Here is a 25,576-nt window from a genome sequence, read left to right as displayed (position 1 = left end):
ATCACAGTTATGCTCCAAAATTGGTGGAAAAGGCAAGCTTGTTAAATGCCATTCTGATATCAGAAAGGTACTTAACAAGGTTTTGTTAAGCACCGCTTAAGACTGTTAAGTTTTAGTCTTGCACTAGCACAAACAATGGTCAGTGGCTAACAGAGAAAAGTTGCAGGAAGTTATTAAATACATCAATCAGCCTCCAAAAAAATTAAATAAATGGAGTGTTTAACACCATTTAAAGCTGTTTGTGTCTCCTGCTGCGCTTTTGTCATGGCTGCTCTATGTGTAGCTGCAGTAAGAATGTTACATATTTCAAGGCTGTAAAACACTCAGTGCTTCTATACTGTAGTACATAACAGCAAGTAATGTCCCATGTACTACAAAGAGTAATGATCGGGTCTCTGTAATCCTTACCCAGCTTGTATGTGTTGATATGGATATCAAGATTCACCTCTCGAATTTCAGAGAATTTCTTTATATCCATGTCTCAAATATATAGCAAGCTGGCAAAACTCAGAGACCCAATCATAATTCTCATAGGTTCATAGGTATATACTAGGCTAATAACCACCAGGGCCTTTATAAGCTTAGCTGGGAATCTTGAGGCAATGTTACAACTGCCTCATGTACACAGACAACCCTCTCCTCCTTCCAACAAATTCCAACACATGTGAGAGATGCAACCATATAGCCAAACTGGAGGCTAAGCTCTCTCAACTCAGTACTGGCGTAACCAGTCAGGAGGAGAAGGAAACCACACTCACTACAATTCCAGTCTCACATAGACCTACCACGACAGCAAACCAAACACATAAACACACAAAAACATACTCGGAGGCTCTAAATAAAAATCTGCCTAAGCAGCAGAGACCTCCAAAGCAGACACCCAAGCAACTGCTACCCCAAAACAAAACACGTGCAACACATAGCTCACAAAGCCAATGTGCCGAACAGTCACAGCCCTTAAGGCTAAACAACACACCTGATACACTTGTAATAGGTGACTCTATCGTCAGGCACACTGACGTCCCACTCACCAGGCTGAACAAGGAGAAGGTCATGGTGAGCTGCCTGTCAGGCGCTAGGATCTGCCACATAACACAAGCACTCAGGTCACTCCAAGGCAAGTACAAATATGACTCAGTCATTGTCTATGCTGGTGTGAATGACCTGAGACGTACCTCCCTGGACTACATGAAAAGAGACATAGAGGAGCTCTCTGAGCATGTAGCCCAGGCTGGTATGACCCTGACCTTGAGTAGCATCTTACCCTCACCAAGAATGATGCCACAATATGAAGACAAGATGATCAATTTCAACAATTGGCTTAAGTATTGGTGTCATTCAAAGGGGATCCAATGCCTGTCAGCCTGGGATGACATGCGCGACAAGCCACGATGCTTCGCTAGGGATGACTTGCACCTGTCACCCCAGGGCTTTCGGATATTGGCAAAGGCTCTTGCTACCCCCATAGTGCCTTTTTTAGGCAAGGCTCAAAAGACAAACCCACCTCCATAGGTATCACAAGGGATAAGAAACTAAGAGTAATGCTACTCAACGCCATAAGTCTAAACCTCAAGATGCACGCACTCGAAACTCTCCTTATCATGGAGAACATCGATATCTGTGCAGTAACAGAAACCTGGTTCAAGGCTCCCGAGAGCACCCCAGCACTACCAGGTTATACCTCATATCATGCTTTTCGGCCCCAAAACTTGGACCGAACCACAAAAGGAGGGGGAGTATCAATATTCGTCAAAGATACCCACACCTCCAGGTTGGTGGCACAACACGAAGCATCAGAGACTATCCATGTACAACTAACAGTGGGTAAAACTGCCTTCCAGTTTATAGCCTGCTACAGAACACCCTCCCAAACCCAGGAACCCCACTCAGCCTTCCTGAGAACACTGGAAAATATGAAGTTCTCTCCAAATACCATTATACTGGGTGACTTCAACTACCCAAATATAGACTGGGAGCATTACTCTAGCTCCAACACCCTAGCCCAAAGGTTCCTAGAATTTATAAACTCAAATGCTATGTAACAATTTGTTACCACTCCCACAAGAGGGGAAAACATACTGGATCTGATCATCACCAACATGGGGACTCTATGCTCCAGACCAGAAGTGTATCCCTCACTGGTAAGATCAGACCATAAACTAATCTCACTGGATATTCACATCCCGACCCCACCCCCCGCCCAGAAAACCACAGTGAAAAACTTCTCTAAAGCAAATTTCACACTCCTCAAAACCGAGGTGGAATCCTTCAAAGCCCCCGGGCCTGTGGAAAATACGGCCCAGACCGCAGAATCCTTTATAAACACATTCTATGAACACCTTCAGGAATGCATGGATCATGCAATCCCAAATAAAACCAAGACCCAATCCTCCAAAGGCAGATGTCCTGTCTGGTGGACCCCAGCCATAAACAAACTATACAATAGAAGGAGGAAGCTACTACATGATAGAGCAAAATCCCAAAAAGGGAAGGCATCTCTGATCAGTATTAGCAAAAAACTACGGGCACTCATAAAATCGTCTAAGGCCAGCTTCAAGAGAAAAATTGCACAGGACACTAAGGATAATCACAAGGCTTTCTTTAGTTATGTTAGGAACCTGGGTGGGAATTCCCAGATATGCTCAGAATTAGTCCAAAATGACAAAAAATACACCAAACCCACAGACATTGCCAACATCCTAGCTGACAGGTTCAGCGCAAATTTCTCCCCTCCTCCCCACCAAAAGGGCAAATATCTATCCCAGCAGAGTGCTGCCCCTCTGACATCTCAGATGCTCAGGTAAGAGCCACCCTCTCCAAAGCAAAAAAACGCAGCATCAATGGGACCAGATGGTGTCCTGGGCTGCGTCCTACATGAACTCCAAGAAGAGCTAAACCCAAACATAAAACTACTGTTCAGTCTCAGCCTAACTACAGGATATGTACCCAAAGAGTGGCGTACAGCAACAGTGGTCCCTCTCCACAAAGGTGGTGCCTCAACGGATCCTGGAAACTATCGCCCCATAAGCCTGACTAGCTTGGTCTGCAAAGCTATGGAAAGGATCATCATGGACCTCATAAATAAAGATATTGGGGACCTACAGACACTGGATCCTACCCAGTTCGGCTTTGTTAAGGGCAGATCCTGCCTCTTAAACCCAGTCGATTTCTTTGAAACAGTCACCAAGGCCATTGACGAGGGGCAGGTGGTCCACACAGCCTACCTGGACCTCGCAAAAGCCTTCGATACAATACCCCACTCGGGCATTATAGATAAGCTCACCAGCTTAAATGTAAACTCCTATGTCACTAGATGGGTTGCAAACTGGTTCAAGGACAGAACCAACATGGTTAGAATTGCTGGAGCCATGTCAGACTCCAAACCAGTTACAAGTGGCATCTCACAAGGCTCAGTCCTGGGACCTCTCTTGTTCGGTATATATTTCTCGGAGGTACAGGCCAACACGGAAGGACTGTGGCTGACCAAGTTTGCAGATGACTGCAAACTGGGCACCATAATCGACTCTCCAGCCGACACAAGCATCCTCCAAAAGGGCTTCATAGAAACAGACAACTGGTGCCAGAGCCATGGCCTCAAGCTAAACGCCAAAAAGTGTATAGTCATCCCCTTTGGCAAAAACAAAGTGCCCACAAATTACCACATAGGTGGTAATCCATTAAGTACAGAAGAAGAAATTAGGGACCTGGGGACCCAAGTTGATAGCAATCTCTCATTTGACAACCACGTGGCCAAAGTGGTTAGAAAAACATTTTATATAGCCCACCTAATCATGAAGGGATTCACATCTAGATCAGGGGAGGTCATCGTGCCTCTTTATACTCATCCTTCATCAGGCCCATAATTGAGTACAATGCCCCTTTTGGGATGTACCTTACCAGACACCTGCAGCATCTGGAAAGACCCCAAAAGTACCTCACCAAGAGAATCAAAGGGCTCAAACAGATGCCATATGCTGCCCGGTTAAAGAAACTCCAGCTCTACTCAGTGGCATACCGCCTGCTCAGAGGCGATCTGTGCCTGACGTATAAAGCCATGTCCAACCCGGAATTAATGGACATGCTGCACCTCAGAAAATCCAAATCCCATCGAGCTACGTGCTCGAGAGACTTGAACCTCAGCACTGAAATAAATAGGACATGCTGGGGGGACAGATTCATAACCCAGAGGCTCCCTTCACTCTGGAATAAAATCCCAGTCCAGGTTAGGCAGAGTCCCTCATTGACTCCCTTCAAGAGGAATCTTAATGAGTGGATGGGAGATTGTAGGTTTACCCCGGGTATCACTTCTGTGTCACTGTTAGACAGAGGCACAGTATACTAACCTCGAAAAAGGGCATAGCAAAATTAATTTAAAATGGGTGGCGAAAGCCAAACACACTCTGGCTAGGCTTATAAATGCCCTAGGGCAGATAGCCTAGTATGAACCTATGAACCTATGAACCTGTGCAATCCAACTAAATTGGTCCCTATGTATCACGGGCATTTATTAGGGGGTTATATCAGGAACTTTATATAGGTTATGTTGGGGGGGATATGTTAGTTTGGGCATTACTGTCTGCCTCTGTCTATCAGAGACTTGGGAGCCAGATCTAGAGTAAATTTCCAATGTCCCACCCATTGGTCAAGGTTATGCTTAAATAAACCTGTTTCAGAGCATGGGGATCTTCTGAGACACGTATTTGTCTCATCAATATGACTTATTTATGTCACAAGCAAAATTTATATCCTTGGATCTAATGGTCGTTGATGCTGTTCATTTTATGGATGTGTAAAAGGTCCATCAGAGCTAGATCTGAGGATGCCTTGTATGCTAGGTATGCCAGCCACAGATGGAATCTTGGTAACCTGGAGGAGAAAGATTATATGATAGGGCTTTACGGTGATCAATATAGCACAATGTATTTATACCCTGGATTTTCCTGGTAAGGAACCTTTGCGGGCATTCCAACTGTTACATATGTTTGGTCATGTATATGCTGAAGGGAGGTCTTATACTCAATGGTCGGTTTGTTGATGGACAAATAAAATGGTACTATGACTTCCTTGGACCTGGATTCTATGCCCAATGATTTTCTTACTGTCTTAGCCACATGTTGGTAAAATGCTAGGTTACTATCTACTTAGGCCAGATTACTGTCTACATATGTTTCCAGATCCCTGATTACCGAGTCAGGTCTTAGGGGTGCCTTATTGATGAAGCAATTAGCTTGGGTGGTAGTTTTCCCAAAAGGCACTATAATTCATTTCTTGGCATTGAGTGTTAGCCCATGACTTGGGCACCTTACATTTGCTTGTGTTAGACCCTCTTGTAAGATGTTTGTGTGATGTGGGGGGAAGACTCTATGATAACTCCCAATTTGCAGTCATCTATGAACTTGGTCAGCAAAAGGGCCTTGACATTAGCCTTTACCTCTGAGAAGTACATGCCAAATTGGAACAGTCCCAGCACAGGACCCTGAGGTGGTGACTGGTCTCTTAGTGGAGGTGGTATCACCAATCCTGACTTCCTGGGTCCCTGAGGTGGTGACTGGTGTCTTAGTGGAGGTGATATCACCAATCCTGACTTCCTGGGTCCTATTTGTGAGCCAGCTGGCAGTCCAGCAAGTTATGTAGGTTTTGTGCCCAGTTCAGTGAGTTTATCAGCTGTACCTGAGTGGAGTATTGTACTGAATGCCTTAGCCAGGTCTAGGTAGGTGGTATGCACAGTTTTCTACACATCCATTACCTTGGTGACCTTCTCAAAGAAGTCCACCAGGTTTAGTGGGAATGACTTGCCCTTGACAAAGCCAGACTGGGTTGAGGCCAGTGTCTGAAATTTGCCTATGTCTTGGTTGATCATTTGTATATTAGATTACTAAGACTAATAGGTCTGTAATTTCTAGGTTCAGTTGATGGTCCACCCTTGTAAAGTGGGATAACAGTTGTGGTCTTCCATTCTCATGATACAAAGCCCATTTTGAGGCTATAGTTAAAAAGTGACTCAAGTGGTCCTGATAGGTCACATTTCAAGCTCTTTAGGAGGCATCCCAGCATATTTTCGGAGCCTAGGGAGGATGTGTGTTTTTTTTTTTTTTTTGCTGAGACAAGTCAGCTTTTTTTCTCTAAGCATCTTTATTAAATTTTCACATATGACAAAGGCAATCTTACATTTATATAAATGAAAAACTTACAAAGTGATGCCACTTTACTTGCAAACTGTTTACATCATAGACACCAGTGAAACAACTGTAGTTGCAGACATTATACATAACTTATAAACCATTCAGTCAATATCAAGCATTATATGGCTCATTCAAATCCTGCCTCTTAAACCTCGTTCCTACTTGGGTCTATATTAGAAGACCAAACGCTTAGGTGATCGAACACCTAAACATCGATCATCTAATAACGAAAGCAAAAAACGGTGGACGGCCGATTTAACGCAGGCAAAGACTTCCCTTGGCCGCTCGCTGGAGTTTGCTATTTCCCTACAATTGAGTGATCTTGGAGTTGGTATATTTAGTTGGGGGGGGGGCACAGCCCCCACATCAGGGGTGTGGGTGGCGAAACCCCCAATTAATTTAGATGTAAATTAATGTTTTTTGTGTTCTGGCTGAGGGACGTGTTTCCCTGGGACATTCAACATTGTGTGGTTCGATATTAGAAGATTGATGTTTAGGTGTTCGATCACCTAAGTGTTCGGTCTTCTAATATAGACCCTCCTGCTCTGCATATATTGTTCCCACAATTCCCATTTCTTCCTATGTAGTTTGCTCCTTCTCTTTTCTAAAGATCCCAACTCCAGTTGTTTTATCTCTGTTACTATATTCACTACTTCTAGTAAAGTCTGTCTAGACTTTGATTTCTATTTTCTAGTAATTGCTTTTTTGGCAGCCACCATAACTAGACTCAGCAAGGCTTTATTATGTCTAGGAAATTCAGATTCTGTAGAATAACTAAAAAAAAAAAAAATCATCTTCCGAGTCAGTCCAATCTGCTCACCCAGCATCTCCAACAGAGTGTTTTGCAGGGAATCCCTAAAGTATGCCAGCTCATTACACTCCTAAAAAATCTGTTCCAATCTACCTCTTTCTTGCCTGTCACACCTCCAACATTTGCTATCCACCTGAGAAAAAATTCTTTGGAGTCTACTTGGGGTATAAAAATATCTATGTAAACACTTCCAGGCAAAGATCCTAAATCTTCTAGACTTTGTTGTATATTTGTGAGATATGCATATATCCCCCTCATTGTCTCTTTGGGAATTGCTTATCCAACCTCTCTTCCCAATCCTTTCTAAGCTCCTCTGATCGATTCTTATAATTATCATGCAATATTTTATATGCTTTACTAATGATTCCTTTTTAACAGCAGCTTATTTTCTAGATTCTATTAAAAACTCTACCAGTGCTGGTCTTTCATTTAGGAGACCAATTAATATAAGTAATCCTCTTTTCCTTTGCCCCAGATATTCTGCTGAATAACCATCCTGAAAACCTTTCTTTATCAAATTCACATGTTCACTTCTTTCCATGTGCCTCTCCAGTAGCAGAGCTATTTGCACTCTGCATTTTTAATATAGTTCACTACTCTTTCCTTTTTATATTTATCTGTAAGACCATTCAGATTAAAAGACATTACAGAAAGCATCATTTTCTTATATAGTTATTGTTACCACCTTTTATATATATCACTGCTCTTTTGCTAAATGTATAATTACAACTCTTATGTTACATGTATATACTATTCGGCAGGTTGGTCTTTTATACAGTTGTTTCATGTCATATCCATTTGTGTCTATGTCACATCTTACATAATTTTTTGTTTGTTTGAAAGCCCTCAAACAGAGCAAACACCCCCACCCAAAAAACCCTCCTAAAGCCTATGAACTTAACAATAACACACAAAACTATGTGCATCTTCAAATATTTGAGTTTTTGCTTCCTAGTAAGAACATAAGTTCTAAGTTGATGGATACACAGACAGGCAAAAGTTAACGAAAAAGCAAGGTTGGTCATGCTAAGATGCATGGAGCAGCCTGTGCTATTAGTAAGTGCTATTTGATTTTGTGTATCTTGATAACTCTCCCAGTTAAGAAAACACCTGAATGCTTTCAGTAAACACTTTCTCCAAGCCATTTCTCATTATAAAATTGTCTTCTAGTGACATGCAAACCAGACACAAAGCTGCCAAGGGTACCTACCTTGTTTATCAGAAAAAACCCTTACAATATTCCACATTCTTTTTCATTTACATGCTTTGTAATAAACTTGTTACTGGATAATGCCTAGAGTTTTTACTCAGTCATTTCCCTATGCAAGCATAGGAAAAAGCACACTGATTTTTCTTTAGTCATACTGTCTTAACCAGACCCTTCCACTCTTCCCCCATCTCCTACCCTCCTTGTTTTTTTTTTTCATCGCAGTGCCAACATTTTTCAAAACTGAACAAAGAAAAAGAGAGAAGAAGGGTGAACAAGAAACAACAAAAGCACCTCTTTATATTAGTATCCCCATTGAATTAAAAAAAAACTGAGAGAACTTTACTTCAAGTCTAACTGGTTTTGTACTATCTTTAAAGCTGTCACACCTGGGAAAACCCCTGATTGTTTTCAGGGAACATTATGCCCAAGTCAATTTCTCTGTTCTTTCTTCTTCTTTTCCCTCAGCCAATCCCCTTCCACCAGACTGTCTCCAGTTTCTCTTTATCAGATTGTTTCCATGGAGGCATGAAGGCCAGTTGCAGAAACGCTACTTAGTATACATATTTGCAAGTGCTAGGGAAAAAAAGCTGTATAATATTCAATATGTGTTTTCATTTACTTGCTCTCTGTCTTAAAACACAGGTCCTTAATCAGTAATTTGCCCATGCAAGAATGAAAAAAAGCACATTAATTTGAACTCTGTCATGCCCCTTAACCAGGCTCCCCCTTTTTTTTCTATCATTACATTGCCTATGTTTTTCAAAACTGCACAAGAAGAAAAAGAGAAGGGAGAAAAATAAAAATACCTGTTTATAATCCCCATTACACCCAAAAATAGCATGCAAAGAAAACCATGCAACAAAAATACAGTACTATTAAGAAAAGAAAGTGTTTTCTTTACTTACAGTTATCATTCTCCCCTCTCTTCCTTCCCCGAAGCATTTTTCCGAACATTAATGACATGAAGTAGGGCATATACTTTAGAGTCTCCCACTCAGCAAACACATTTTTGAAGAAGTCCAATATTTCCGGATTTTCCTGTGCTGTCACATTTCACAACTATAATTATTGCATTGTAATCCCACATTACGTTACTGATTTTATTACCATTCTCCATCACCCAAATCCTGTCTCTGCTTCATTTCCAATGTACACTCAATTCTTCTAGTCAACTCTCTTGCTCCCTTCCTTCTCTCCAACATTTCCGTTGAAATACTGGAAAAAGTTTCACATATGTAGTCTCTCAATGGTCTTTATTACCAAAGGAATAAGAAGCCAAATCTCCTTCTGTTTCATAGCTCAGTTTATGTTGGACAAACTTTTGTATTTCCTCCTTAGCATGCACTCCATCAAAAAATGATTTTGTCCCTCCAGGGAAGAATACCATGAAAACAGCTGGATACAGCAGTTTATATCTCACACCTGCTTCTCGACATTCTCTGAATAGAGGAATGAACTTACTTCTCTTTTGCCTGGTATACAATGAGTAATCATTCTCCACAAACACTCTGTTGTCTCCTACTTTTAGTATTTTGTCCCTCTGCCACAGTTTTGACAAAATCAACTTTTTCTGCTGGTAGGATTGCATTCTTAATATTAAAGGTCTACTCCCTGTTAATATTTGGGGGGGGGTATTCTAGTAGGTTTTTCATGGGAGGAGGTGGGGGGTCTGTGGGTGAAGTCTGAGCTGAATTTGTCAGCCAGAAAATTTGCTATGTTGCTCTGTTCAGTGAAGGTGGCACCACTAGCTCGGTACACTGATGTGTGCTGCCTTTGAGGTGTTGGACATAGCTGTAGAAGGCCGTGTGGCTGTCTTCAGCCTGTGAGGCTATCTTGCCTTGTAACTGGACTTATTGGATTTATTTACTCTTCTTAGATTCCTGTTTTATTTAATTAGCGCATTCCTATTATTATGGGAGTTGCTCTTCCTGATTTTAGCCATGACTTTTTCCTTTTGTTATATACCCTCTTATGGTTAGGATTCCACCAATGTGATTTGTCTGGGTTTACTTCTAGTAGGTACACAGCCTCTATACACCTATTTACATGGTTGTACAGGGTCTATGTGAACAATTCCGCATAGGTTGCAGTGAACTTGGGGTTGGGAGGGGTGCTGAATTTTGAAAAACTATCACTTAATAGGGGGACACTTCCAAGACAGCTGCACACTGAGTCACAGCTTAATTTCAGCTCTCCCAGTCTGAAAACAGAAACTCAGAAAAGTGCCAATGGATTTGTCTTTTGGGTACATTTTAGTTACTGGCTAGTAAATGCACTGCCTGGATTCCGGCAAAGAAGAAATTTAGAGAACCTGCCAGGCAATCAACCACAAAAGGTGAGGAGAAAACACTGGCTGGGAAGAATCCTGCAGTTGTACTTGGCTAAAACCTCACATTACCAGTGAGCAAATACTCCCTACAGGTTACGGCATACTAAGAGTAGACCGGCTAAACAAAAAAGGAGGTGGTGTAGCTATAATATTTAAACAGCATCTAAACATCCAGATCTTAAAATCATCAGCTCCACAAATAGGCAATGAAGAAATAATATATACCAACCTCAAAATTAACCAAAACAAAACCATCAACATAATTGGATGCTACTTCCCACCTGGCCAAAACATCCCTCCCCTAGAAAACCTCCTCAGCTGGTCTACCCACCATCTCCCCCAAGAAACTATCATCTTAGGTGATTTCAATATTGACTGGCAATCCTGTTCTGGCAACAATCCAACCCATCATGTACACCTTCACGGCTTCACTCAACTAGTCCAGTCACCAACCAGGATAAATAAAAACTCCACCAAGCACACTACCCTGGATTGGATACTAGTCAGTAAGAGCCCCCAGTCATATATAACAGGCTGCTTATCAGATAGCCTCAGTGATCACTCCCCAACATTCCTACTCAAAAAATTCCTATACCAAGCTAAACCTGTCATCTACCGTCAAATACGTAAAAAACTATACTTTAACCCACTCACATTCATCTCATCCCTCAAAGAATGTAACTGGCATCCTCTAAAGTACCTCAGTCTAGATGATGCAGTTGAATTTTTTAATACTACCTTCCTGAACATCCTTAATTACCATGCCCCCATAAGATACTCCAGAACCAAAGCACAACCCTCCCCATGGCTACAGAAAACCACTAAGTCAGAAATGAAAAACAGGGATAAAGCCTGGGAGCACTGGCGCAAAACCAAAACCCCTCAGCTAGACAGAAATTCCTAGAACTACGCAATAGAGTCAAAAAGCTAATAAAACAGGACAAATCCCAATACTACCAGTCTGCCCTAGACTCCTCACAACACAGCCCCAAACAATTCTGGTCCTCCATAAACTCCATCCTCCACCCAGGTAAAGTCAGTACCCCTCCTCCTAACATCCCTCACTCCTCAGAAAATATTGCTACCTCATTCAACACACACTTCACCCAAACCATACTATCACTAGCTAAACAACACAACCCCCCTCCCTTCCAACCCACACCTTCAACTAGTAATCTCCCCACTGCCTTCTCTTTTTCTCCTATACCTACCTCCAACATAAAAAAACTCTTAACTAAACTTAAACCCACCAAATTAGCAGCAGACAGCCTCCCAAGTGAATACCTACAAATCGCAGCTGATGCTCTGGCCTACCCAGTATCCATCTTGATTAACCAATCTCTGTCAGAAAGTTACGTTCCCACACTGTGGAAAGTATCACATATAATTCCCCTCCACAAAGGCGGACCCTCCACAGAACTAACCAATTACCGCCCCATAGCTATTCTCTCTCTCCACTCTCCAAAATACTAGAGAGATGCATACACTCTCAGGTCTCAGACTACCTCCTTACGAACAACCTCCTTTCCAGTACTCAGCATGGTTTCCGACCAAACCATAGCACCACCACTGCTTTACTCTCCTTTATTAACACTATCCTTCAGCATAAAAACAATGGCTATCTCTCCTCTGCTACTTTCATAGACCTATCTTAAGCATTTGACATGGTCCCACACAAACAACTTATCTCTGTCCTCAATAACCTATCCTTCTCACAATCGGTCACCAACTGGTTTCAGAGTTACCTGTCTGACCGCCAACAATCCGTTATATGGCAGAATGACATATCTCCCCAACTACCTGTCTCCATAGGGGTTCCCCAAGGATCTATCCTTGGACCCCTACTCTTCTTTGTTTACACCAATAATCTAGCCTCTGCCACCAAACATGGCACACTCATACAATACGCAGATGACTCGACCATCATCTGCTCAGCCCAGTCCCTACCAAAACTGCAAAAAGTCACACAGGAAGCCTTTTCCTCTGTTGAAACATGGTTATCCGATGCCCAATTAATACTCAACCCAAACAAAACTAAACTACTCATCTTCCAACCCACCAAACATACTCAAAACAACTCTCACTTTAACATCACGGCAAAAGACACCACCACTATATACCCAACTGAACACACCAAATTGCTAGGAGTGGAAATAGACAATAAACTAAAATTTGACATTCACATATCCATGACTATAAAAAAGTCCACAAAAAACTAGGAGCGTTATACAGAAATAAGCAATTTCTCACCCAAGCAGCAAAGATTTCAAAAGCAAATTCCCACCTTATCTCCACCCTACTTTATGCCTCTCCAATATATACCAACCTAAGGCAATGTGATCTAAACAAGCTAGAGACCTGCTACAACAAAATCGCCAAATTCGCCACAGGGGCATCCTACCGTAGTCACCACTGTCTCTCACTTGCTGAACTGGGCTGGCTTGAACTCCCTCACCTCCTTCAGTGGTATCAACTCTCACTCGCCCACAAACTAGTAAACCATCCACTAAATGTCCCATCCCTCCAGAATCTACTCCAACCCTATCGCACCACCAGACCACTAAGATCCAGTAGCAAAAATCACTTGCAGATCACTAAAGCCAATAACTCTGCTGGTGAAGCACTATTCTCTTGTGCCATAGCCAAATTATGGAACTCACTCCCATCCACAATTACCTCCATACCATCATGCACCCACTTCAAAACTTTACTAAAAGTGCAACTAAAAACATGCTGGCTATGCCCTTGCAACTCCCACTCTAATATCATCCACCCCATCCAACCACTACCTTTCTTTCCACTCCACTAACTAACTTGATTATAGCAAGCTCAGATGCTCATAAGCCAGTACTTATTATACAGCACAAACTTCTTCTTCTTGTAACATTTGTTAATGTCTGGTATGTACTTCACAGATAAAGATTCTAGTTGTCTACTGATGTACTATGTTCTTCATCTGTAAATATGTTGTAAGTAATTGCTATGTAAATTGTTAATCACTATGTAATCCAATGTAAATACTGTCTGTTTATTTTAACTGTGGAGCTTTTCTCCCCGGGCCTCCGCTGAAAATGGACCTACGTCCAGTCGGACACTCCTGGTCAACAAATTTAAATAAATAAATAAATAAATAAACTGTAAAGCAAAAAGCAGTCCAAGCTCCAGCTTTGGAGCAAGACATGGCTTCCAGTAATGTGGAGGAAAAAAAATAAGTCAAATGTGCTCAGAGCTGATTAAAATAAATGAAACACTGAAGGAGTATATCAACTCAAATAACAAAAGGCTGGAAAAACAGAAGAAGCTTTAAACAGATATTTTTCAGATGAGCTTTTAAAACTGCAAAAATAAGAGGATGAAATGAAGAAAAGGCTGGCTGAAGATGAGACTGCTCAAAAACAGATGTTTAAAAAATATTTTGGAAGCTAGGAGGGAAGAAAGAGATAAAGATCTGGAAGGCTTTGTTTAACAGTATTTTAAATGGAGGGGAAGTACCAACATCCTGAAAAAGCTGTGGTGGCTGTAATACCTAAAGACAGTAAAGACCCATCCGATCCAGCTTCATATTGGCCCATTTCAATTTTGAACTATGATTACAAAGTTTTTATGCCCATCATGGCTAAACAATGGCAAAGGTTTTGCAAAAATTGATAGATATGGATCAATGTTCATAGGTAAGTTCAAGGCTAACTGCCCTTGTGGACCATTTTTAAACCTAGTCAATTTCCCTTAGTGAGAATCAAACCTCTTGTCTGTGAGGTAAACACCTTAACCATTATACCAACCCCCATAAAAATTCAGTGAAATTCCCAGGCTGAGAATCAAACCCAGGCTGTGGTAGTGACAGAACCAAACCCTAACCACTAGATGACCGGGTTTTGAAGGAGATGCAAACATTTGACAACATTAATAGAGCAATGATGATCCAGAGGGAAGCAGAATTTAAGAAAATACAGCTGTTGTTGGAGGGTCCTGATGCAGAGAAAGCATAGAACAAAGTAAGATGAGATTTTATGAGTTTTAAAGAACATTTTTTGTATTACAGATTTATAGATGATTTATTTTTTTTATGTGAAGGAGGTAGATCAAAATTGCAGGAATTTTTAGTGCTACTTAATCAGAATCCATTTGGTCTTCAGTTTGAAGGTTTTCAAAGTGGAGATAAAATTATTTTTTAGATTTAATTTTGCAGGGCCAAGAGAATGGATGTATCAAAACCTGTATTCATAGGAAATTTGATGATGGGGGTCAATTTTTAGACAGATTGCCATCCTGGGCATATACTTAATTCTATTCCATATGGGGAGCTTTTAAGGGTCAGCAGGTTGTGTAATGAGTCAAATGACCTAGAGAGGGAGATAATTAATAGTTGCATAATGTTTAAACAAAGAGGCTATGATATGGATGTTATTGAAGGGGCCTTGAATAAATTATGTGGGACAAAACAAAAAAAATTGAAAGTTAAAAATAATGAAAATTATGACATGAATAAAGTTCATAATTGTAGTAATGACAATAAGAGGAAAGTGTATTTTGTTACCTCTTTCAATATATTGTCCCATGAAATAATACAAAGTATTAGACAGTGTTGGCCTTTTCTTTTAGAAGGTAAATATAAGGTGTTAAATTTATGTGAACAATTTTTAACCTCTTTTAAGAGAGGTCGAACTTTAAGTTATATGCTGGTGCACGGGACTTTTAACATGTCTAAAGAAAATGTATGTCAAGGCATTGTGAGAACAGGCACTTAATGCATGTGGAAAGTGTTCCATTTGCTCCAAATAGTTATTTTTTTTGATAAAATAAATGGTGTAAGATTTCATCCAGTGGCTGAATATTCATGTAATACAATGGGTGTAGTTTATGCCTTGAAATGCTCCTGCAACCTTTTTTATATAAGTGAAACCAAGAGATGTAGGAGCATATTTGTGACATTAAAAATAAAAAGGCGGAGAGCCCCATTGCTTGACACTATAATTCAATACATGGAGGCAATTATGACTCTTTGAAAGGTTGTGTTTTGGAGTATATACATGATTTTGCTGCTAATGACAATATTAAAAAAATAGGCTGTTGTATAAGGAAGCAGTTTTTATTTTAAAACATAACACTTTGACTCCTTTTGGTTTGAATCAAGAGTGTAATTGGAAATATCTTTTGTAATTTGTTGTTTTTATTGTTTTATAACATAATTGTTTAATGATGTAATAATTTAATTGATGCTACTATTTAATGTGGATGAATGTTGTGTTGTACCATTATCTCCTGGAAGACTGTTTAGTTGAGGCGCTAGAGACTAAGAGAAAATGTCTGTGTGCTAATAAATTATTTGGCTTCACTGGCGCTGTTTTGTCGTTTTGTAAATTCAGTGAAATTCCCTGACTGAGAGTCAAACCCAGGCTGTGGTAGTGCCAGAACCAAATCCTAACCACTAGATCACCGGGTTTTGAAGGAGATGCAAACATTTGACAACATTAATAGAGCAATGATGATCCAGGGGGAAGCAGAATGTAAGAAAATACAGCTGTTGTTGGAGGGTCTTGATGCAGAGAAAGCATACAACAAAGTAAGCTGAGATTTTCTGAGCAGGGCAATGGAAGCATTTGCATTCCCTCATTATCATCATCATCATCATCAACAACCCCCTTTTTTTCCATTTTTCTACATGGGGTCGGGGTATCATGGTAACTGTCTCCATCTGTTTTGGTTCAATGTACTCTCCTGCCTTCTTCGATGCTTATGCCTGACTGTTGCAGATATTCTCTTGCACAATCCTTCTACCTCTTTGCTGGATGTCCTTGTTTCCTCTTAACTTCTTCCAGTCTGTCCCAAATCTTCTTTACCAGATTGTCTTCTTCTTTTCTGCACGTGTCTGAACAACCATAATCAGTTCTCTTTGATATTTTCTGCAGTTGGAGCTACTTTGGCTTCTGTTCTTATGTCTTTATTTCTTGGTCTGTCCTACAGTGTGCATCCTACCACCCATCTCAGGCACTTCATTTTCATCACCTCTAGCTTCCTCCTCTGCTCTGCCTTTACTGCCCAAGTTTCTGTACCATACAGTAGTACTGCTCACACCGCTGTCTTGTACCCCTTACTTTTCAGTTTCTTTGGCATTCTTCTGTCATTCACTACACCTGAGACACTATGCCAGTTAGCTTCATCCCCTTTGATTCTAGCCTTGACATCTTCAGTCAGACTTCCATTGTCCTCAATCAACCCTCCTAGATACCTGAAGCTATTAACCTGTTCCATTATCTTCCCTTCTATCTCAGTTATCAGCTTCTTTTCATTTCCCCAATCTGCTGACATTATTACTATCTTATCTCTGTCTTCAGTTTTACATTCCATTCCCCATCCTATGCTGAAGCTCTTGCTCAGAGTCTGCTTGTAATGCCACATCATCTGCATACAGCAGCTCTGTTGATCTGTCCCTTCTGACTTGTTTGCTAATGTAGTCCATCACCAGTATGAACAGCAGTGTGCTCAGAGCTGAACCCTGTTGCACACCCATTCCCACTGGGAATCCCTCTGTGAGACTCTACACTGTTCATACTTGAGTTATTGGGTCTTTGTAGATAGCCTGCACTAATTCTACCAATGTTTCTGCAACTTTGAACCACAGCAGTACTGCCTAAATCAGCTTTCTTGGGACCTTGTCATTTGCTTTCTGCAAGACTAGGAATGCCCAGTTGGTCTCTTTCCTCATCACTAGCTTCTTCTCAGCTATCTGTCTCACTGCAAACATCGGGTCAGTTGTACTACATCCTGATCTGAATCTAAACTGCTCACCTCCCATCTTTCTTTCTACTACTCTGTATATCCATTTATCACTCACCTTCTACAGAACTTTCATGCAATGTGACAGGAGTTTGATACCTCTGTGCTGCCCACAGTTGTGTATGTCCCCTTTGTTCTTTTATACTGGCACTAGTATGCTTATTCTCCAGTCATCTGGGGTATGCCTTTCTCTCCACACTGCTATGAGTACCCTCAGGGGTTACCTGTTAGAAACCTGAAAGATCTAAAATGCGAATGTATGTACATTGACACATAAAGGTTGATGTACAACACAGCGAAACACGTAAATGGTGAAAATAAAAACGTTGAACGTGTTTTCTAGCCAGCAGTGCAGTGGTGGGGATAAAGAAATATATCCTTTTCCCCACTATAGTGCAGTCTCGGAGTTGGTATATTTAAGAAGGGGGTGTGGGGGGCAAAGCCCCCCCTACATGGGGGGTGCAGGGCTTGCCCCCCTGCATAAGCGTGTTAATGTATTTTTTTTATTTTGTACTTACCTGTGTGGCACGTTTTGCTGACAAAACATGTTCGGCATTTTGATTTTTGCCATTTATGTGTTTCGTTGTGTATGTACATCGACCTTTATATGTCGATGTACATACATTCGTGTTTTAGATCTTTCAGGGTTTTAATATAGACCCCTCCCAGGACCCTTTTCCCCCCTATCTCACCCAGCATCTTTATCATATCTGCTGTGACCTCATCTGAGCCTGCTGCTTTTCCTGACTTAATTTTCTGTAGTGCTGTTCTTACTTCTTCTAGGGTGGGGTCCTCTTCTTCTCTCATCATAGGTTGTGCCTGGGACAGTACAGCTTCTGTGGGGTTTTCTTCATTCAGAAGCTGCTGGAAATACTCCTTCCATCTGCCTTTGATGTCCTGTTTACTGGTGAGCAGGTTGTTGCTGACATCCCTTATGAAGGGTGTATGACTAGCTTCTTTTTCTTTCTGTATTTGCCTTGCAAACTGATATAGTTTCTTTGTGCTACCTACTGAGTCACTTTCCAGATGCTGGTAGCTTGCCTCTGATGCCTTGGTCTTTGCTATTGTAACTCCATTTTAGCTTCTTTGTTAGCCAAGCTGTATTGCTTCCTAGCCTGGTCAGTCTTTTCTATCTTCCACTTTTTCCTGCACTCCTTTCTTTTGATGACTTCCTGGACTTCTGCATTCCACTACCAACTTTTCTTATATACCTTATTTCCATACCTGGCTCTGCCACATATCTGTTCTGTAGTCCTCACACATGCTGTTTTGAGGCACTGCCATTCTTTTTTGACTCCACCTATTTTCTCCTCCTCTTGGGGTGCTAGAGCCCTGAGTAATTCCTTGAACTGTTGTACTTTCTCTCAAGTCAACTTCCAGGTCTTCAGCCTGGTCTCTGTTGACCTTAGAGCCTTCTCTGACCACTGCTTGCAGCTGATTGTGGCAACCAGTGGTTTATACTACTGGCCGACTGTTTCACTGGAGATGACTTTGCAATCATTGATTCTATCCTAATCCCCTTTCCTTACTGGGACGAAGTGTACTTGAGTTGCATGTTGGCCACTCTTGTATATTATCTTGTGTCTGTCTCTCTTTCCGAATCACGTGTTGGCTACTGTCAGGCCATTTGCCAGACAGAAGTCTAGAATGGCCTCTCCTTCTTTATTCCTGTTGGCCCACCAATGTGAACTCTGCAGTCCTCATATCCTGTTGTCTGTCCCGATATGTGAATTCAAGTTACCCATTATCAACACCAGTTCATGTTGTCCTCCTTTATCTAGTAGGTCCTGCAACTGCTGTCTGAATGCACTCTTTTCTTCGCTGTCACAATACTGCTGTGGGGCATAGGCTGAAATGTTTTGAATACTACCCTATCATTACACTGGAGTCTGATTGCCATGAGTCTGTCACTAATTCTGATGACATCCCCTCACTGCCTTCTGAAGCCTCTTTCTCTCTCTCTATCTTACCACAGTTCCAATACCATTTCTAGCCTGTCTTCCTCCTTAGTCGTAGACTCTGGATCCCAAGCCAAGTGGCTTCACTGCTTTGCCCTTCTGTCTTGTCTCTTGGATACACAGGATATCCAGCCTCCTGGATTTGCATTCCCTGATAAAATAATAAGGTTAATTAAGAGGCAAAAATCAAAGTCGGAGGTTTCTCTTTGATAAGTTGTGTCTGAAAAGAGGAACCAGGCAGGAGTGTCCTCTTTCTTCTTTGTTATTTGCATGATATTTAGAACCATTGGCAAAAAATATATAAGGGACTCAGAAATTCAAGGATATAGTTGTTATGAAAATTAAGAAAAGTTGGCTTTATTTGCAGAAAATATTATTTTTTACCTGATAAAACCAGAAAAGGACACCCCAGTATTGTGTAATATTCTGAGACATTTTCGTGTTTTTTTTCAGGATATATAATTAATGAAAATAAAACAAAGGCTATAGCTTTAAACTTGGTATCCACACATGAATTGGTTCAGCAATTCCCATATTTATGGGGGCATGATAAAATGAAGTATTTAGGAGTATGAGTTAAAAAAGGATTCTGTTACAGCAGCTAAGGATATGTGGGAAGTGACTAAACAAAAAATAATACAAAAAGTGAGAAACTGGAAGCTGTTGTGTATTGATATGGATACTGATATGGATAACTTAGCCAGATACAAGCAGTAAAAATGTTTTTAGTTCCTTTAATTTTATACAGCGGGCAAGCACATTTTTACCAACCAGAAGAGAAGTTGTGGATAGTAATTAATAAATAGTTGAATAATTTTATCTGTGAGGGGAAGAGGGCAAGAGTCAAGTGGGATAAGTTGATCCTTCGAATAGAACAAGGTTATTTATGATTACCTGATTTGAAGGGATACTTAAGAACTACACAGTTAAGGCTCTTATATATAACACTAAAGCAGAAAGCTACAATTGAAAGTGGAAAGGGATGATGATGAAGCAGGAGGAGGGGGATTCAGGAAATAAGGAAAGAGTGGGTTTTGGGTTTAGATCCTTAAGCAGAATAACAAAGTCATTCAGAGTATTATATTCATAAAGTAGCAGAAAATATTCTAAGAACTAAACCAACACAGGATTGGAGAAAGGAGATTCTGCTGATAAGGGATGACTGCAATTATGGCTATAGAGAATAGGTAAGAGGGGGATGGAATTTACTGGAGGAAACTGGCAAAGGTATTGGGGACAAATAATTAGAGAGGGAAAGGTAACAGAATGGGGAAAGGTCAAGAAGACATTTGGACTGCAGGACAGAGACTGCCTTCCCTATCAGGGACTGATATCAGAGTATAGGTATACAGAAAGGTATTTGGGAATCCTGCATGAAAGACTGGCTCTGGTATAGTTTTTAGTTGAATGTAGAATAGACGCTGTTGTTAAAAAGGCATAATTAGTAGAGTATATAAAGTATTGCACAATAACTATAAGGATCAGTTAGAGGAGGATAGAAAAGATTGGGAAGGGAGACTGGATCAGTAATTCACAAATAAACAATAGGAGGACATATGTATGTTTTCTAAATATGCAACAAAACCTAGAAGATTTAGGATTTTTGCTTGGAAGTGTTTGCATAGGTATTTTATACCCCCAGGCAGACTCCAAAGAATATTTCTTTAGGTAGATGCAAATTTTGCAGGTGTCATGGGGAAGAAAGAGGTATCTGGGAACATATGAGCTGACAGGCTTTAAAAATTCCCTACAAAGTACTCTGTCAGAAATAACAGGTGATCAGATGGATGTAGCTAAGAAAATTATATTTTTGAGCTAGGATACAGGATCTGAATTGCCTAGACATTGTAAGGCTTTGTTAAGTTTAATTCTGGTTGCTGCCAAAAAGCAATTACTAGAAAGTGGAAATTAAAGTCCAAACCAACCATATTTGAAGTAGTGAGTACTGTAACAGAGATAAAAGAACTGGAAGCGGGATCTTTAAAAAAGGTAGGAGCAAATTCCATAGATAATTGGAAATTGTGGGAGCAATGCATGCAGAAAAATGTTTTGGAGGAAAAATTAAATAAGGGAAGGCATGAATTGACCATCTTATGGAATGTTGGATTGATTACACTGTACAGAAGATTACATATGATGTACGTTTGTAACCGTGAACATGTTAATATGGTTAGTTTTCTCTTAAATAAATGTAGGTTTGCCTATGTCACAAGTGATAATTCAATAAAGGTGTTTAAATAAAAAAGGGTATTTGTGTTAATAAAGTCCAAGAATTGTTGTGCCTGTGAGTATGAGAGTGTATGTTTCCCAGTCTATGGAGGGGTAGTTAAAGTCTCCCATGAATAGGATATTTGGTTTAAGGCTGAGTGTCTCCACTAGGTCTAAGTACAACTTATGGGATTCTAGGGACATAGAGGGTGACCTATAGCTTGCTAGGATATTATATGGGACTTTGTCTATGTTGATTTGCATGTGGATAGTTTTCGGGGCATTGTGGTCTATCAGGGCTTACACTTGCTGCTAATATAGATTGAAACTTCTCCACCTTTTGTCCCTGTCTGTGCAGCTGATTGTCTAAATGTGTGGAAGACACTGGAAACCTTGCACTACTGGAGTACTTTGTATGGATTTAAACCAAGTCTCAGTATATTCTCCAGAGTCAGGAGAGCTTGTAGGGTGTAGAGTTTCTTGTTTAGGTTCCTAGCATTGAGCAGTAACACCTTTAAGTTTCTTTGGGTTGTATTTGGTATGTCAGTTGGTTAGTCAGTTTGGCATTGCCTAAAAAAGGTTCTAAGGGGTTGGATAAAGTTTTAGCCAACATTCAAAAGCCTAAGGGAGACAGGTGCAGACCATCCTTTGCAAAACAATGTGGTCTGTTAATCATGCTCTCCCATGCTGACAAATATTGAATCCCCTGGGAAAGACACTAGAAGCAAAACCAATTATTGTAGTCAATCGTCTTATGCTCATACTGTGACATCATCCTTGATGAAGGTAGAATGCTGCTCAGTGTAAGGAATATACCTGTCTGAGACACATATTCCAAGACATCAACAATGTCTGTCTTCATATAGTTCAGTGAGGTATGTTTCAGGTCATTAACATCCACATGGACTATGATAGAATCATACTGGTACCTGTGATGTAATGACTTGAGTGCATCCATAATTTGGTGGATCCTCGCTCCAGATAAGCAACTAACTACTATCTTCTCCTTGTTCAGTCTGGTGAGTGGGCATCTGTGTGCTGTACAATGGAGTCCCTATGACAAGATCCTGGATAATGGGTTGGCTTTCATAATGGGTTTTGCTGTTGGGGCTCCAGTGAGTGTAGGAGTATGCATGGTGTTTAGTCTTGATTTTGGTGAGTGTTTTAGAGATTGCTGAGGATAGGCATTGCTGTTTATAGGCTAAGGAGGTCTTTGACATTTGGGAAGATTGCGTTTTAGTAACTCAGCATAGGCTGGTGTATGTGTGAGGTGAACACACATACACCAGTCGGACAGTGCAGTGGTGCAGCGGTAGCATTGTTGCTTCACAGCAAGAAGTTCTCTGGTTTGATTCTCAGCTGGGGTGCTTTCTATGCGGAGTCTGCATGTCCTCACTGCATTCGTGTGGGTTTCCTCCAGGTGCTCCGGTTTCCTCCCATATTATAAAGACATGCATCTGGAGTGTTTTTCCCTGGGCCTCTGCTGAAAATTGGCTTTGTTCCAAGTCGGACTTTCCCAGTTAACAAATGTTAAATAAATGATAAAATAAAATATGGTGGATGTATGTGTGTTCTTGACAGCCTTGTTGGTATGTGAGAATTTTGCCTCTAGTAAAATTGGGTATGTACATCTCTCGCATACTACGTTTGTTTTTTTAAGGATTAAATGGTTGTCTGTGAACATAAAACAATTGCTACATTATCTCAGGATGCCCATATCTACCATGTTGGCTACAGAGACATTTGGAAATTGCATATCCATGTTGTCTGGATCTGTATTTGGGTGGGCTACTCTGGGTCATGGACTGGATTATACAGAAGTCTCCATGGATGGTCTGTGGAATTTGGCACTAGACTAGGTTAGACTGTGCTAAGATTTTATAGTAGTGATATTTAATATGCAAACTAATTGCTCTAAGCTTGTCTATGAGCTTTGACTTTGTTTTAGACACACTAAGTTACAGATGACAGTTCTAAGGGAAGTTTTATAGATAAAATTTCTGGACACTTGTGTCTGTACAAGGTACTACTAACCTCTTGATGTAATAACACCAAAAAAAGATTTCTTGCATGTGTAGTACTACAACAAAATAGCTTATACTACCTTGACAAGGCAAGTTCAAGTATTAGGGACCTTTGGACTGATTTAAAGGTGAAATCAACAAATAGAGCAAAAACAAACCAGTAGCACTCAAGCAGTTAAGTGAAGAGCAGAACAATAAAATAAATCTCTTATCTGCAAAGGATGGAGCAGGATTAACTCAGGACCCCCTCGGAGTGGAAGCTCTGGGAAAATGAACAGGAGGCAACTTGTAGTAATATGTCAAGAATCTCGATGGCAGCATCCAGATCTGCTCTGAGTTACAGCACAATGGCACGAACATTAAAGAACCAACTGATATTGCCAACATACTGGCAGATAGGTTCAGTGCTAACTTTACCTCCCCTCACCCCCTAAAGGGCCCATATCTATACAGGAAGAATGCAGAGTCCCTGTAATCACAACTACACAGGTAAAAGCTGCACTCTCTAACGCCAAAAACACAGCATCCATGGGACCGGACAACATCCCAGGCTGCGTTTACGCGCACTTCAGAACGAACTGGCTCCCCACTTAAGCACCATGTTCAATAATAGCCTGACATCAGGCTTTGTGCCCACTAAATGGTGCACAGCAACAGTTATCCCACTCCACAAAGGGGGAGCCACCACAGATCCCGGGAACTATCGACCTATTAACCTGACGAGCCTAGTCTGCAAGGCCATGGAACGTATCATCATGGAACTCATAAACAAAGACATTGGTAACCTCCAAACTCTGGATCTCACCCAGTTCGGGTTTGTGAAAGGCATATCATGCCTCCTGAACCTGATCGACTTCCCTGAGGCAGTCACCAAAGCCGTAGATGAGGGTAAGGTGGTTCACACAGCCTATCTTGACCTCGCCAAGGCTTTTGACACCATCCCACATTCAGGAATTATAGCTAAACTCACTAAACTAGGTATAAATCCCTACGTCACAAGATGGGTTGCCAAATGGCTCACTGACAGAACCCACACTGTAAAAGTTGGAGACTCTAAATCTGACCTCAAAGCAGTGACAAGTGGAGTACCACAGGGTTCTGTCCTGGGGCCTCTCCTGTTTAGTATCTACTTCTCTGAAGTACAGGCTAACACAGAAGGCCTCTGGCTAATGAAGTTCAGAGATGACTGCAAATTAGGAGCCATAGTCAAGTTCCCAAATGATGTGGACATCCTACAGAAGGGCCTCGCTGAGACAGATGCCTGGTGTCAGAGACATGGCCTCAAGCTCAATGCCAAAAAGTGCATTGTCATCCCCTTTGGTAAAAACGCTGTACCCATGAACTACCACATAAACTGCAGTCTACTTAATGCCAAATGTGTGATAAGAGACCTTGGGACCCAGGTGGATAGTAGTCTCTCCTTTGATAATCACATCACCATAGCAGTCAGGATGTCCTTCTACGTGGCACACCTCATCATAATAGGTTACACAACAGACAAGAGCAATGAAAAGGGGAGGGAGGGACTTTGGAAGTCAGATTACCATAAGGGGTGGAAGTTAGAGATGCAGCCTTTTAAAACCACAACAATAAAAGGGTAGGGTATTGGGGAAAAAATGTCAAGCTGGAGCTCAAGTCCTATGGTTAGAATTTCAGAAAGTTTTAGCTTAATGCCTCCGCTGGAGGTGGTGGGGCAGACTCAATAAATAGGGAGGGAAACAGTAGCAAGGTAAACAGAAAGGCACTGAAATGCAACTTTAAGCAAGCATATACAGCTATAAAAATTACTGAAGCACAATCCTGTATCAGAATTCACAACACAACACTGACAGTACTGCAGTCCATCTACAGATTAAGGCACCAGACTATACAGAAATGTATCAGTAACATTGTAATAAATGACAGAATGAGGCTCAAATCTGGCAGTAGATCACAGTCCTGTCAAAATTGTGAAAGAAGCTACAACAGTGAGGCCTTATACTAGGTTCAAAATACAAAGCAAAAGCTACCTTTTATATGCAATTCTACTTATGAAAATAGAAATATAATGTATAAACAATGCTGAAATATTGTAGTA

The sequence above is a fragment of the Protopterus annectens genome, chromosome 1.part0 (assembly GCF_019279795.1).
Source record: "Protopterus annectens isolate FY-2018-M chromosome 1.part0, PAN1.0, whole genome shotgun sequence".
In the NCBI taxonomy this organism is placed as follows: domain Eukaryota; kingdom Metazoa; phylum Chordata; order Ceratodontiformes; family Protopteridae; genus Protopterus; species Protopterus annectens.
Note: the sequence above shows the minus strand (reverse complement) of the source record.